The sequence below is a fragment of the Cavia porcellus genome, unplaced genomic scaffold (genome assembly GCF_034190915.1).
Source record: "Cavia porcellus strain 051 isolate PalLab524CR breed Dunkin Hartley unplaced genomic scaffold, mCavPor4.1 scaffold_26, whole genome shotgun sequence".
Lineage (NCBI taxonomy): Eukaryota > Metazoa > Chordata > Mammalia > Rodentia > Caviidae > Cavia > Cavia porcellus.
Window position 1 is genome coordinate 41,201,490 of NW_026947509.1, and position 17,165 is coordinate 41,218,654.

The following is a 17,165-nucleotide window of genomic DNA, read 5'->3' on the forward strand; positions in this document are numbered from 1 at the left end:
ATGACATTCCTGCTAGGAAGGTAGTACAAATACATTTTTTTTTTTTGGTACTGAGGATGGAACTCAAGACCTCCCGCTTGCCAGGCGGGCACTTACACCGCTGAGCTAAAAATCCCCATCCCCAATGCGTATACATCCTGCAACTCCATCATTTGTACTCTTTCCTTGAAGTATAGTTTTTTCTTTTTTTTTTTTTAAGTTGGCACTGGGAAACGAACTCAGTACCTTGTGCTTGTCAGAAGGCACTTGTGCCTCTGAGCTGTATCCCCAGTCTAGAAATACAGTTTTAAAACCTAATAAAATGATTTATGTATAGTCATTTCAGAATTGAAATTTGTCTTTCACTAGGCATCTGGATTTATAAGTTGAGTATTCAGTAGCCTTGACTATTGTTTATTTAGTGAGGAATAATTAGTAAACCCCAGACATTGGTGATATAATTTTAAGTTAGCTAACTCTGCTCCTTTTGGGGCTTTATAGTTCATGGGATCAGAGACTCTTAATTGTTTTTGAAAATGTAGGCATATAAGACCATTTCAATTAAATGCGTATTAGAAAATGCCTTTAAAGTCTTTAGAAAATGATGTGAATAACTAGACACTGCCAAAAAGAGTTTCTAGGTAGTTGGTGTTTATTTCTTCTTTCTATGTAAATTTTTTCTCTTTCTCTTCCCTTCCTTCCTTTGTGCTAGGGATATAACCCAGTGCTTTACACATTGCACAAGCATTCCACAACCCAAATGTTTTCTTCATGTACACAAAAAAATTTTATTTCAAAAATGTTTCTTCAGTTTCCCAGTGAACATGTATGTATGTGCTAAGTACTTGAAAAAGAGATTGGTATTGAACTTGAAAAAGTATATTGGTAGTGCTATCTACACTGTTAACACTGAGTTGCGGGACCTGAGAGGTGAATTTCTTTCTTTCTTTCTTTCTTTTTTATTTAAGGAGAAAAAGAAAAAAAAAAAAAAAAAAACAGAAAAAGGGTACAAGTAATACAGAATTTAAAAAATAAATCACTAGTTAATGGATTACATTTTCTCGTCTTAGAAATAGTTGTTCAAGTTAGAAAATTGAAGTATATAAAGTGGACTTTCAAACAGAGTGCAAACAGTTTTGTTCAATGATCCAAAAAAACTCAGTAATATGGTTATCTATCTTATACACTTAAACATATATGCGGTTATAATCTTTAGAGCACTTTCTTTTCTTTTCTTTTGTACAATGACAATTACACATTTTGGGTTTTATTACTCCCACAGTTCTTATTACTTTTTTTGAAGAGAGTAAAACCAAATGCGACATATTAGAACAGAGTCAGTCAAATCAAAAGGATGGACATAATAGATAATGTAAAAACAAAATACAAGGTGATCAACAATGGTTACCATACTGCCTCTTGCTATTTTAAGAAGAATTGCCAGTTATAATAAAATTGAACAAAACAGTAAAGAATAAAACCAAAGCATTGGAGACATTGCAGGACTTTAAAAGAAGATAATAGTCAACTGGAATGGGCATCATAATGATTTTTATTGTTTTCACAGTTTTGCCTATACTTTTGAACTTGATACTATCAAAGCAGAATACGAGAAAATCAGTCAAAACAAGATGGTGAGGGCAATACAGGATTTCAAATCAAGTTAATAGGAAATCAAAGTAGGTTACTATAATGTATCCTGCTATTTTTTATTTTTCCCTTAATTAAAAAGATAAAAAGAAAAAAGTAAATAATTTTTAAAAAGGGGGGATTGAGATAAAAGAGGGCATAACAACAGAACAGCGCAGGTCAAAACATAACCATTTAAGCAAAATAGTGTTTCACCACAAGATATCCTGACATAAAAATAGTTACCATAGTGTCTCTTTCCTTGAAATCTTTGAGTATAACTTCGTATACTGTAGCACCAAACATATCAAGACACTATAAAATCATTCAACAGAATGACATTATTACAGGGTATTTAGAACCAGTTAATAGAAAATAAACAATGGTTTCTGTATAATCTCCTTATCTATAAAAGTTTTTACTTATATTATCATATATAATAAAATCCAATAAGACACAACCTTTTAAGACCTATGGAGACAGAAGAATACAAGTTTGATGGGACTTCAAAACACGATGATACTAAATCAGCACTAGCTATTATGATGTCTTGTTTTCTCCAAAATAACTGTTCCTACCATCCAATCTTCTCTGCCTCATTTCAGTTGAGCTCTTTTTCTGTCATTTGTTGTCAGTTTTACTGTCTTCTTCATTTCACTTTCTGCTCCATTCATTGTGGCCTCTCTGCCACTATTTCTGGAATCTTGGTATTTGCCTTTTTTTAGAATATCCTGCAATATTCTCTGTAGAATTGAATTGGTGGTTGCAAATTCCCCTAGTTCCTCTTTATCCAGGAAGCACCTTGTTTTTCCATCAATTTCTAGGGACAGTTGTGCAGGATATATCAATCTTGGCTGGAGGTTATTATCTTTCAAAGCTTGAATTATTTCCCCCCACGCTCTTTGTGATTTGATGGTTTGTGCCGAGAAGTCTGCTGTAATTCTGATGGGTTCCCTTGTAAGTGATCTCTTTCTTGTCTCTGACGGCTTTTAATATTCTGTTCTTATATTGGATTTCTGGAATTTTGATTATTATATGCCTGGATGTAGCTCTGTTTGGTTTGTAGGTGGCTGGGGTCCTCTATGCCTCATACATCTGACTATCTTTACCATTTATTTGCTAAATTAGGGAAATTCTCTTGGATTATTTCTGTGAATAGCTTTTGTAGTCCATTTGTTTGTGTCCCTACTTCTTCTTTTATGTTCTTAATTCTTAAGTTATAGATCCTCTTATCATTTTCTAGCCTTTGTATTGTTGCTGTTTGTTTTTTTGTTATTTTTAAGAAGTTTTTCATTTCATGCTCCCATATTACAAATCTGCCCTCCAGTTCAGATAATCTATCCTTAGTTTCTTTCAAGCTGTTATGCTAGTTGATAGTTTTTAGTTTCCTAGTAGTCTCTTTGAACCTGCTTCACATATTCTATGTTTTCTCTATTTTCTCTATCAAACAATTCTCCCCTTTTTTTCTGTTCTTCCATTCCACCATCTGTTTTTTCTTGGGTGGTGCTTAGCATTTCTCTAACTATTCAACTTATATGTTGCTTCCGGTCATTAATAACTTCATTCCTGAACTCGTCCATGAGGTTCTGGAGATAGCCTGTTATGTCTATTGGTGCCGTGTCTGACATTGCATGTTTCTCAGGATTGGGGGGCCGAGGACCCTTTCTTGTTGCTCCCTCTTCCCATATTTTTTGTTCCTTTTATACAAGCGTATATAGGAGGCCCAGTTTCTGTCTTTGTCGGTTACAGTTCGTTTGAATTGCGCTGGCTAGGTGTTCCCGCCCACTGCAGTGTACTAGGGAGACACAGACATGGGCAGCCTCTGCTGGGCCTGCCCCTCCAGGTCAACCGACTGAAGGCTTCACTGCTAGGGTGCACCTCTGGGCCTGGGACCTGGTTTGGGCTAGCCTACTGGGTCTTAGTCAGTGGCGTCACGCAGGCCAGGCACTCCCCACCAATCCCACTTGAGAGGGGAATATGTGACTGAAGTCACTGCAGCATCCTGTTCCAGGTAGTCTGCCTGGTCCCAGTATGTCCTTTGCTGAAGCCTTCTACTCTGTGGAAGGGTCCCCGATCCGCTCACTCAACGTAGGTCGATGCAGGGCTCTTGGCCAGTCCCGCTCTCAACTCCATTTACTGCTTCCCACTCTCAGAGCTTTCATGCCTCTCTCCTTGTCATGCCGATTGGTGTGCAGCAGTGGCTGCAGGAAATTCAAATTGCAGCTTCCAGTGGCGTGGGCTCCAGCTTCCACGCTGAGACCTTATCTGTTCCTGTTATATCATCGGGATTGTGTTTCCAGTTGGTTTCTCTTAGTTTAGTTCGTTCCTGGGTCGGCAAAGTATATCTCCCCTTGCTTAGGATTTCTCGCCCGGCACCATTCCTGGATTTTAAGTGCGGTTTCTCAGAGAGCCTCCGAAGCAGCTGCTATCTATCCGCCATGTTCTCCCGGATGTCTGGAATACTTTTTTTTTTTTTTCCTTTTTCCTTTTTATCGATACCAGGGATCGAACTCACAATTGCCTGCTTGCAAGGCAGGTGCTTATGCCGCTGAGCTAAATCCCCAGGCCCGGAATACTTTCTTAATAGTTCTAAGATACTGTGCTTGCTTCGGCAGCACGTATACTAAAATTCGAACTCTACAGAGATTAGCATGGCCCCTGGGCAAGGATGACATGCAAATTTGTGATTCCATATTTTTAAAAAAAAAAATAGTTCTAAGATACTAGGTTTGTCTTTTCAGTGTGTTGTCACTTGCGCAAGAAACGACCCTGGATTAAATAATTGCTCATCACAGATCAAGACCATAACATCAAACTATGTGAATTTTTATTGTCTTCTTTGTGGCTAAGAACTGCATTTTTCAAAGGCCAGTTTCACTTAAGCCTAACCTTAGATTATGCTGTAAACATTGTTCTCTTGTTTTTGCATCTTGAACTCAATGCTAATCCAGTGCTTTGCCACTGAGCTACAACCCCAGGCCCGTAAAAATGACTAATTTCATTACATCTAGTCCTTTGATTTACCTTTAAAAGTTTTTGTGTAGCAAAATTGAAAGTATAAATATTTTTGCTTTATACCAAAGTCTGTTGTTATGAACAAAAGCACTTGTGATTGGTTTCAGGGGAGAATTAATTGCTTTTTTCATGGAATGTCATTTTCATTTTAAGGAACAATGATAGAGATACTCTGGTTATTCAGATTTTGATAGACATTGTCTTAAAAATGAATGATTTTGTCATTTCAAGGAAATCAGTTGATAGAATTTGCTTCAGATATAAAAATTTGAACTTTCTCATTAAAAAGAAATCAGAAGTTTGGAAAACTTGTATTCATCAGGTGGTTGATGGTCTTTTTTTTTTTTTTTTTTTTCTTTTTCTTTTTTGGGACAGGGTCTCACTATGTAGTTCAGGCTGTTCTTAAAATCACTACATAGCTAACTAAGGCTGGCCTTTAACTCACGGTCATTTTCCTGCCTCAGCTTCAAGAGGGCTGAGATTACAGGTGTGTGCCACTGCATCTAGCCAGAAGGTTCCTATTTAAGAACTTTTCTGATGAGTAAAGTAATATTTTAAGGTGAACCAATATTTTTCAAATGGTCACATAATATGTGATGTTACAATATTTTGGATAGGTACAAAAATCCTTTTAAATCTCAGAGGATCATGTAACAGTATGAAAAGTTTATCAGTATGTTTTATGATTCTACTTGTAACTAACTTTTTTTTGGTGCCTGGGGTTGAACTCACAACGTGGTGCTTGCCAGGCAGGTTCTTACTGCCACTGAGTTAAATCCCCAGCCCATGTCACTAACTTTGAGGAAATCACTGTTTTTCAAGTTTTCATATAGTATCAAAAATGAATTTTCACAAATGTCTCATAAGCTATTAAAATCTCTTTTCCTTTTGCAACCATATACCTATATGAGGCTGGATTTCTTTATACACTGTACAGTACTTTAGTAACATTGGTATCACTATAGATGGAATACAGAAACACACTTGGGAATCCAGCTGCCCTCTTTTTTTTTTTTTTAAAGCCAGTCAAATTTAGCAGGGGGGGGTGTTATACCAACTTTAGTGACAGTAATATTAGTAAGTTCTCGTAGCCCACTGCCATCGGACCAGGCCCGCTGCCCTCTGTTAAGCCATGCATTAAAGAGGTTGCTTAAAGTGTTAAGCAGTGCTACCTTTTTTACTATTTTATTTTTGAAAAAAGTTACTTTTTATAAAATATGGTACTTAAAATAACAAGTCATATCTGTATTTTTTTTTTTATTTAACAGAGCCTACAACCTGGATTTTTTTTTTAATTTAACAGAGTCTACAATGTATTTTAAGAAGTTATAAACTAATATGTATTTTAAATAGTTATTTATAATTTTCAAATACAAGGTTTATAAGTATAATCCATATTACAGCACTTCTTTAAAGTATATAAAGAGGTCCTGAGACCCAAAGGTTAGAGAATTACACTAAAACTTTTTATGCTGAGAGAAGATAAGGTGAATCTTTGCCTTGTTAAAGGTTTTAATCAGCCGGGTATGGTGGCTCACGCATGTAATCCCAGCACTCAGAAGGCTGAGGCAGGAGGATCGTTGTGAGTTCCAGACCAGCCTGGGCTACAAAGGCCTGAGTTCAAGGCCAGCCTGAACTGCATAGAGACCCTATCTCAAAAAAAAAAAAAAAAAAAAAAGTTTTAATCTCAGATGAGTAGCAGAGTATGAAAGAAACTTTGAGTAATTATGAATTGCTTATTTATAATTTGAAATGGTTGGATTAATGTGCTAGGAATGTAATTTACTCAGCCTAGATTGGTTTTCTTTTTTTGTCATACTTGTCTTAAAAAACAGTAATGTAAGATGGCTTGGTGGCACACACCTATAATCCCAGCACTCAGGAGACTGAGGCAGAAGGATCTCTCTGAGTTGGAGACCAGCGTTGGCTACATAGTGAGGTCAAGGTCAGCCTCAAACAAACAAATAATAATAAACTCCTGAATGCTTGATAATTTTGTAATGTTCTTTTCTTTTTCTTTTTCTTTTTTTTTTTTTTTTACCGTGGATTGAACTGTTGGTTTTGCACTTGCCATGCAGGCATTTATGCCACTGAGCTAAACCTCTGTCCCAAAATTTGTAATATTCTTAATTAGTTAATTAACTTGTTTATGTTATCCTTCTGAGACAGTCTATACAGTTTAGGCTGGCCTTAAGCTCATTTTGTAGCCAAGGCTAGTCTGGAACTTGCAGTGATCCTTTTGCCTCAGCCTTCTGAGTGGTAGGATTAGAGATGTGTGGTACCACTCCTGGCTTAATATTCTTAATTTTATGTCAGTACTGTCAGTTGGGAAAAATTACACTATTTGTTATTGTTTGCTAAGTTGATAAGGCCATGGTCTTTAATATGGAAATGAATAAAACTGCTCTTGTTCTACAGTTTTGTAGTATACCCATTATGTTACAGGAGGAAATGATATGGACTATGATTGGTTTTTTAGAAGATAATAAGCTTATTAATTCAAGGTGATGGGAGTCTAAATCTACCAATTATTTTGTAGAACTGGTGTATTCCTGTAAGATTCTGATGAACTCTGTATACCCTCTCTTAATACAACATGGCCCACATATATGAACTTTATCACTTGCAGTTATGTAGACACACACTGAAGTTATAAATGCTTAACAATTAGCTGTTTCCTAGAGCATATTGATAAGTTTCCAATCCAGTATAGTATGACTACCATCCTTATAGGAAGGAGAAAGTTTGGATACAGACAGACATAGAAGCTAGCAGAGCTGCATAGGATACATTTTCCTTTACAGCCATAAGAAGGAACTGGACATACTGATATCTTGATCTTGAATTTTTAGCACTTTGAACAGTGACAGAATAAATTTTTATTGTTTGAGCCACTCAGTTTGTGACATTTTTGTTGCAGCAGCTCTTACAAACTAACAGACACCCCAGCATAGGTTGCAGCTTTGACTGCCTTTTGACATCCCTTAGTTTGCGTTGGGAAGTTAGCCCTGGCTCTAGGATCTCTTTGTTCTTTTTTGTTATGGACTAAATACGTGCCACCCCCCCACCCACATGTTGAGATCTTCATGCCCTAGGAGGTGTGGCCTTTGGGAGATTACTGTGCATGAAGTGGACCCATTGTGAATCAGACTAGTGCCTTTATAAAAGATGCCCCATTAGACTTCCTCATCCATTCCACCTTGTGGGCACACAGCAAGCAGGAAGACTACTTTCACCAGACATCGAGTCTGCTAGTATTATACTGTATCTTCATCTTGGGTCAACCTGCCATCCCCTAAAACTGTGAGCAATAATGTTCATTATTTAAGCCAAGTTGATGGAGTTCCATAATACCAGCGCAATAGACTAAGGCACTTTTTTCCTTTTTTTCCCTTCCTATGCTGAGGATAAAACCCAGTGCCTTACACAGGATAGGCAAGCAGTCGACCATTGAACTGCACATCCCAACCTTTTAAATTTTTTTTCCGGCATTGGGAACCGAACTTGGATTTGCCAGACAGGTACTGTTCTTCTGAGCTAAATCCCAGGCTGCTAACCTTTTATTTTGAGACAGGGTCTCACAAAATTGCACAGCCTGGCAATCTTCCATCTTCAGCCTCACAAGTACTGATTGCTGGGGAACGTAGCCAAGTCTAAGACACCTCATGACATTTTTCTGTATCAGATTATCTAAAATGTTTTATTTATGGAAGATTGAAAGTAATGTATAAAGTAGCAGTTTAATTTGGTTTAATAATCTGGAAAATATTTTCAATTAATTTATCGTGTATTGCACAAAAATACTAAAAACAAAAGGTCTGGGTTCACATTCATACTATGTGTCAGTTTTTTCTTTTTTCTTCACCTGTACTTCTCTTCCTCCCCTCGCTTTTTAATTTTCAAAAATTTTCATCTTTTGAGACTGTCTCACTTTGCAGTTTAGGCTGCCATTGAATTCATTTTGTAGCCCAGGCTGGCCTCAAACTCACAGTGATCCTACTGTCTGCAGTTCCTGAGTGCTAGGATTACTGGGGTTTCCATCATGTGTGGCTTCCACCCTTCTTTTTTTGTTTTTTAAAGTCTCAACTTGGAAAGATACTTATACCTATCTGACTTGATGAATTATTTGGGTTTTTTGTTTTTTTAATTTTTATTTTTTTGTTCCAGGGATTGAAATCAGGATCTCGTACTTGCCAGACAGGCCCTTATGCTGTTTAGCTATATCCCCACTGCTAAAGTATTTGGATAGTGTTTTAATTTAAGAATTGGCCTGATATATTTTAATGTTTCTGTCAATGTGTGATTAAGCATATATATGTATATATATATATATATATATTTTTTTTTTTTTTTTTGTCTTTTTGTTTTTATCGGTACCAGGGATCGAACTCACGACTGCCTGCTTGCAAGACAGGCGCTTATGCCCCTGAGCTAAATCCCCAGCCCCTAAGCATATATTTTTAAAAATTTTTATTTTTATTGAACATTGAAAATTTATACATTTATGAGGTACGAAGTGGTTTTATATTTGTATACAATGTATAATGATTGAACCATGCTAATACATACATTATTTCAAATATTATCTATTCCTCTTGCCTAACTTGTAGCCTTTGACTGGTATTTCCCCATTTTAATTACTTCATTGCTGCTGTAATCTCCTCTTTGTTTCCTTTTTTTTTTTTCTTAAAAAAATTTTTTTTTGAGGGGGGTTGAGACAAGGGCTTTCTGTACAGTTTAGGCTGACCTTCAGCTTACTAGGTAGCCCAGGCTGGCCTCAAACTCAATCTTCCAGCCTTAGCCTCCCAAGTGCTAGGATTACTGGCATGCACCACCATACTGTTACGTTTTCAAATTTTTTAGATTCTAAACGTAAGTGAGAATATGCAGGATTTGTCTTTTTGTGCTGGTTTATTTCTCTTAGCATGATGTTCTTCAGGGTCATCCATGTTGCCATAGCTGGCAAAATTTCCCTCTTTTTATAAATGATAATCCCATATTTATATAAATATTTGTATGAATTCATCTTTCTTTACCCATTGACAGATTTGAATCTATAGCTTGTTTGTCATGAATAGTACTATCAACATGTGAGTATAATCTTTGATACACTTATTTTTTTCATTTACATTTTTGTTTTGTATTTTCTTGAGACAGGATCTTGTTATGTAGTTCCAGTGACTTCACTGGCCTGGAAGTTGTTGTGCGGCCCAGGTTGGCCTCAAACTGGAATTGATGACCTGTATTATAATCCCAAATATGTAATCCTTTTTCTAGTTTTCCTCACAATCCAAAAAGTTGTATTTGTAATCCCATTGAGACGTTATTAGAATTCTAGCAAGTTAATTCCAATCTACCACCTCCAATGCAACCCACGGTGAGAGTAAAGCCACCAAGACATATTCCAAGTTAAGGGCAGCCAAGGGGTCCGATCCCTGTGAGGATGTGCAGACAACAGCCCTGATCCTAGGCCTCTTCCAGAATTTATTATCTTGTGAAGAAGGGGGTCGGGCTTAAGGATGAGTGGCAGGATTTATGTTAGTAACTTGAGCTGACTAGCCAGGTGAGGAGAAAAATTTCTCTGCAAGTTGCAGAGACAAAGATATGCAAAAGATTCAATTCTCATAATAAGGTAGCAACTGAATTGTTTTAGGAGGCTGTGGCTTTTGGGTTTTTGATATGTAAACCCTGTGCCCTGGGGAGTCATAGTCTCTTTACCTTGAGGCTGGTACCCAGTTGAACATTCCTGCAGCTATTAGCTCTAACATCCTGCTGTGCTCATATCCTTTAGGAGAACACTATGAGAGGAAACAGGAGACTGTCTGCTGGCTTTGCAATCAGCTAGCTTTATTTGCAATGCTTAGAGCCAATTGAAGGGAGAAGGAAATACCATAGCCAGCTCTCTACATATCAGTATAAGGAAATAATAATCTAACTTGCAGTAATTGTTTTGCATTCAAGGGGAGACACTGAAGTTGTCTCCCACTCAGCCTCTTGAGTGCTGGGATTACAGAGTGTGCCACTGTACCTGGTTCTATATTGTTTTCCATAATGGTTGCATGAATTTACAAGACATACATTTCATAGAACTGCTTTTCATCAAGATTTCTTTTACTGTAGTACTAATAAAATAGAAAAACTATTAGGATTTCAGCTGTGTCAAGGCCACCTTTCTTGCTACCTTTTCACTGTGTCAGGTTGAAAGAGTTGCTGGCCCAGACTGGACACTGTAACCAGGAAAAAGCCACAGCCGCTGCCTCCCCCGCCTCTATAGACTTGCCTGTAACCCTATACCCCCTCCCTAGGAACCTGCTTTCTGGCGCTAAACGTGTGCCAATGAGATACTGGTGCATCTCTAATGGCCTTAAGGCACTGCCCTAAGCTTAGGCTATTTATATTCCCCCACGCCACGTGTCCGAGAGAGAGATCGCCAGATTCCAGTGGCCAGCGCCAGTCTCCTCTCCCCGTGTTCCTGGAGAGACCACCGGCCCCTGGGTGCAGCAGAGATGCTGCGCCCTGGGGCCGGCGGGGGGGCCTCTCCCCACATTCCCGAAATAAAGCCACCGCCGCCCACTAGGCACGGCCGTCCACTCCATTCCTTCCACGGACCTCGACCTCGGACCTCTTCCTCTACCTCTTCATCCTTTCCCTTCTTCTCAGACCTAACACAGGTTATATCTGACACTTGTTGAACTTCATTTAGAGAATTTCCATTGTAGTGTTTCATAATTTGGACTATACCGAGTTTTTGTGAAGAGGAAAATTAGGCATAGTGTTAGTGCTATTTAGCTGTTCTATTGTTTTCTCTGCTAGCATGTTTTCATTCACTCATTAGAGTTCAGACTTGGAAAGGTTGAGTACTGGCAGAATGGCTACATAATTTGTGGGGCCTAAGGCAAAATGAAATGCAGGCCTTCTTGTTCAAAAAGCCAGCAGTAAGTGCCTTAAAGGTACTAATACAGTTTTTCTCCTTTGTGATCTCTCATTCGAATTGTCATTTAACGTCACTTGAAGTAAATAAAAATTCAATAATTAGTATGAATATTATAAAAATTCAATAGTTAGTATGAATTTTGTCATTCATCTTTATATCTGTGCAGTAGCCATTTAAAATACAAGAATATTTAACTCTTTTGTGGAATTACTGAAATTACATAGTTATACTTTGTAGCCTGTACTGGAATAATGGAAACTCTGTACAAAGCTAAGTTTTTATTTTTCTTAATGCATGCATGGGGGGCAGAGGTTTAGCTCAGTGGAGTAAACACCTGCCTGGCAAGCATGAGGTCATGAGTTTCATCCGTTGTGCCAAAAAAAAAAAAAAAAAAAGCATATTCTATCAGCATTCTACCTTCATTTACTGATGAACCAGGATTGTTTTATCTTTACCTTTTCTCTTTGTGACCGTCTTCTGAGGAAGTAACTGGATAATTTAGACAGTGCTAGGAGTAAGGAAGGCCACAGTGGGTTTTTTGGCCATTCGTGTTGTAGAATACCATTGCCTGTTTTTCATGTTCTGAGCAGGCTGTGGCATTTTTAGGCAGACCCCTCCTTTAAAGATCAATACAACTTTTTTGTAGCCTTAACTGGATAAGAGAGACAAATTCTTCTGAGGATCCTCATTGCAGTGTGTGTAGATACTTGTCAGAAGAACCCAGGTTACATACAACCTGGATGTCAGGAGATTGATAACATGCTGTTGACTATCCGCACAGTAATAAACTGTTTAATTGGAACTTGAGAGCCAGGCCAGCACAGGAATCACACTGTTCTGTTTTTCTGGGAAGCGAACATAGTTTCAGGAGTGTGGAATATTTTTAACAACCTAAAATTGCTCCCTAATTGCAGCTAATTTATCCATTGTAGTTTTACTGTTTTAAGGGGAAACCTAGATAGAGTTTTGTGAATAAAGAAACCTCTCTGCTAGAGACTGACAGACTGGACTAGGCTCCCACTGGAGGCTGTCTTGGTAATTCAAGCGTTTCACCTTAGCACTGCTGTGCCCTGTTTGCTGTGCAGGGTTAGTGAGAATGGTCTAATAACCTAAAATCTATAACCATACTGTGCGTGTTTGTTAGTAGTAGTGGTTGAGACCTGGGTCATCAGTCTCACTCAAGCATTATTGTACATACTTACATTCATTCTGTCCATTGGGTTACTTTTACTGGTTTTGAAATGTTAGTATGATCCATCTAGTTCAGGTACTTCTTACTAATACTATGCTCATGTTTTATGCTGCATAAATTCTTTTGACTCAGGCTTTCATGAATAAAACAGGTTTGAGAAATCAGTTATTTAAAAAGTAATGTACAATTCTTGCTTTATGGCAGAGTAGTACTCCAGCGTATGTAAACACATTTTCACGGTTTTTTAATCCATTCATCTGTTAATGGACATACAGGTTTCTTTCAAGATTTAGCTATTATGAAATTTGCTGCTATAGACACAGGTATGAATGGATCACTGTAATATGATGTCTCTGGCTGGCCTTGGGCTTACTTTGTACCCCAGGGTGGTCTCAGGCTTGTAACAATCCCCCTGCCTCTATCTCTCAAGTGCTGGGATTACAGGTGTGTGCCACCACACCTGGAAAATGTCTCTGACTCTTTTAGGAAGATACATACCTAGAAGGGAACTGACAGGTCAAATGGAATTTCTGTTTTTAGTTTTTTGAAGAATTGCCATACTGTATGATTTCCATAGTGGCGTACCAGTATAAATTCTCACAAACAGTTATATAAGGGCACCAACTCCACACTGGGAATATAGACACTGTGTACTGCAGAAATGTACAAAGAAAGGGAAGGGGTCAAGAGATGGATGGAGAAGGGAGAAGAGAAAGGGGGTGAAAAAGGAATCAAGGTATGTTGTGCATATGCACCAATTTGTATCATGTTTGGGATAAAATGGTAAAAGAACCATATCTTTTATAAAGTGATTCACCATTGCACTTTTAGGTAGTAAAATAATTTCCCATTCTCATTTTCTCACGGAATCTATGTGTCTGTGGTTGCTTCTTAACTTCTTACTGTTAAATATCCATCTATCTGCACCATCTGTAGCTTAAATTGGTTCTCATAAAAGATTGGCCCTGACAAACTTTTGCTACTTGCTTTTCTTTATCTCCGGATGTTGACTGCCGGCACAAAGCGTGTAAGACTTAGGCAAGAAACAAATTAGTGTGAATTATAGCAGAGTTAATGGGTCTTTCTCAGAGCTTTTAGATAAATGTGTATCTAAACTGAAGCAGTTAGCACTGTATCCAGTACAGAGGATGCATGTAATAACTATTCTTAAATAAAATTTGGATTTTTCTTAAATTCAGTAGGAATTGGTATAAATTATATGAAGGCTTTCCAGGCACTGTAATCAGTTTCTATCTTTGAGATTTGAAAGAAGCAGGAAATAGGGCGTAGGACTTACAAGGAAACAGGAAGATTACCCATGTTTTTATTCACATTCCACTGCAGCTATCTTGGAAACACAGGGAAAGCATGAAACAATGGTTGTATAAGTATTCTTTTGTGTTTATTTTTATCTATGTCTTTATCTGCTTTGTATTATATTTTCATTTTAGGACATTGAGGATGGAATATTTTATGTCTGGAGATGTCTGGAATGTCTTGAATTGATTCATTAATATCAGGAATTGTGTGTTTGTCAAAGAAATACTTAAGTTTTCTTCCCATTCATCATTCATTTAGCCTGGAAACAAAATATTCTTATTAAATGTATGTTTAAAGCAAGTATGTGATTCCCAGAATAAACAAACCTTACAGATGAAACTGGGGAAACCCTAAAAGGAGTATAAATGGTAACAATGGAAGCTAACTGTTATAAGCAGGCAGCATAAACAGAGTTGGGAAAGGAAAGAACTAGCCTCCTTTAGTTGAAAACTAAGGCAAGAATTAATACACAGACCTTGTGCTCCAGTTATTTTTTTCTCTTTAGGGCATGCACTGTGAGTCTACTTTCAGTGAATAAATAAAACACTGCAGTGATGAGGCCTAGGTTTCTGACTTCCCCACCGAGAGGACCTGTGTGTGGTGACACCACAGTGCTGCTCAGATCTTGGTTTCTAAAAATATTCTCCAGTTTAAAATGTCAACAAGACTGTGGCGAGATGGTTGATTCTAAGACTAGTGCACAGAAAATCAGCACGAGCCTGAAACTTTTTTAAACCTGGAGCATTTAATAGTACCAAAAAGTAAGAAAATACTCAAAATGAGGGATATGCGGAAGGGTATAACTGTTAGCTTTCAAAGGTGCTTCCATTGGCCAGAGTTGTGACAATAAATAGTGATACTGTTAAATCAAAGTCTATAGAATAAAAGTAATAGTTATGAGTCCATACTATTAAACACAAAGGATAAGAGAGAAAAAAACCCTGAGAAGCCACTGCATACTGGACAAGGTTAAAGAAATACAACAGATTGTGGATTGAATTTAGGACCAGGGAAAGAACATTAGCAGGGAAACTGATCTAATTCATTAAGCTGGTAGATCAATTAACAGGAATGTGTGAATATAAGTGTCTTGCTTTTCATAATTGTACCGTGATTATATAAGATGGTAACATTAAGGCGCAACTGAGTGAAGATTATACAAAACCACTGTACTATTTTCAAATTTTTTGGTTTTATTTTTAGAAGTTTTCAAAATAAAAATTGATAAAGTTATAAATCCCTTAGAATTCTAAAACTACCTAAGGTAGTAGAAGGAGTTCTTAATGAAGAAGAAAACAATGAAGTTACAAAATGTATTACTGGTGGTATACGCCTTTTATAACAGCACTCGAGAGACTGACACAAGAGGATAGTCATGAGTTCATGGCCAGCCTGTGTTGTATAGTGACTTAAAAGCTAGCCTGAACTGTATAGTGAGACCCTGTCTCAAAAAACCAAAATAAAATAAAATTTTAAAGAAGTTATGACTTGCATTTCATGTAATTCTTTGGACAGAATCACTGAGCTTTGACAAATACTACTTTTTTTTTTTGAGATGGGCATCTCACTATGTAATCCATGTTGGCCTTGAATTCATGAGAATCCTCCTGCTTCAGCTTCCCATGTGCTGGGATCACAGCATGTGACACCATGCCCAATAACAGTTTTTACTTTAAAACTGTCATGAAGGTATTCTTTCTTCTACAAAAATCATTATAGTGTTTTGTTTTGTTTTGTTTTGTTTTGTAATTGGGATCGAACTAAAAACTTGGTGCTTGCCAGGCAGGCACTTTCACATCATGCTGCTGAGCTAAAATTCTCAGTTATAGATATTTTTTGTCAGTTTATTTTTGTCAGTTTATGTATGTGAATGCTTGCATTCAGTTCAATTTGAGAGCTTCAATTGAGGTTCAGACTTTATTATGTTGCAAACATACAATTGACCAGTTATATTTATGGTTATTTAGAACTAACTCAACCCTCTACCTTAGGGTATATGTAGTATCAAAGATTGTACATTAGAGTGTCATTCCATAAAGTATTCTTTAATGTTCTTTTCCATTAAGATTGCCCTGTGTTGGTATCATTTTGTCCAGTACCTTTGGCTCCAGTTTTAAAGTGTATAGAGTTTTTTGTTGGAGTCTGCTTATATACTTACACAATAGTTTTCTGAGTATTCTCAATAGTGGGCCAACATACTGTACTTGCTAAGACACTATGTATCTGAGAAATGGACTGTAGTATTTTAAGGGTTCTTTGTGATGTACTAAGCTTATTCTGTAATGGCTAATGTATTATATTGCTACTACCAGCAGTCTTTGAAGAAACATTTTGTTCCTTTTAAATTATAAGATGTGTTAAGCTTGTTCCTATTTTAATTGTAATAGTGTAAAGTATCTATTAATGTCCTAGGGAACTTTCCTGGAATCAAAAGTTACTATTACCCTGAATTTTAGTGTTAGTTTACAGCATCCAAAGTATGTTCATGTATTTTCTCATATGCTAGAGGTTCTATTGAAATTTTTCCTGTGGTGGGCATAGTGACCCTATGTATCATCACTTAAGCTATGCTCTTTTTTTTTTTTTGGAAACAGGATCTCACCATGTTGCGCAGGCTGGCCTCAAACCACTGGGTTTAAGTGGCCCTCTTGAGCCTACCCTGTAGCTGTGACTACAGATATGTGCCATCATGCATGGTTTCTGTTACTACTAAAATATCACTGTGCAAGGGATGATTAAATACATGGTGAACATTTAAAGTAAAAATTACAGTCAGAGATGATAGAATTTTTAGTGTGGTTAGAAGACAAAATATAAAGTAAACTGGCCTTTATTGTAAGGATGGGGAGAGAAATTCCATGACTGCCAGTGTCTGGCTGTCTCTGCTGGACACATGGTGTGGGTGGCATACATATAGCTTTGGTCTGGGATAGTGCCTAAAGGGGCGTTACTGATGTGCAAGCAGCCAATTGGAACTCATTTTGTGCCACAGGTAAATTGCCTGTGGGGCGGGGAAAATGTCCTCAAGATAAACTTCCTGCCACTTTCTGAAAGTTTTAGAAATCTTCTTTCTTGAGGGTCATAATGATAAGTGAT

General features: G+C 37.3%; 1 protein-coding gene and 1 pseudogene across 1 annotated transcript in view; both read left to right on the forward strand.

The window, feature by feature from the left end:
• Positions 1-17,165, forward strand: part of Bmpr2 (bone morphogenetic protein receptor type 2) — a 175,218-nt gene that overhangs the window by 40,251 nt on the left and 117,802 nt on the right. The gene's annotated exons all lie outside the window — the stretch shown is intronic.
• LOC111758192 (U6 spliceosomal RNA) lies at positions 4,208-4,307 on the forward strand (annotated as a pseudogene).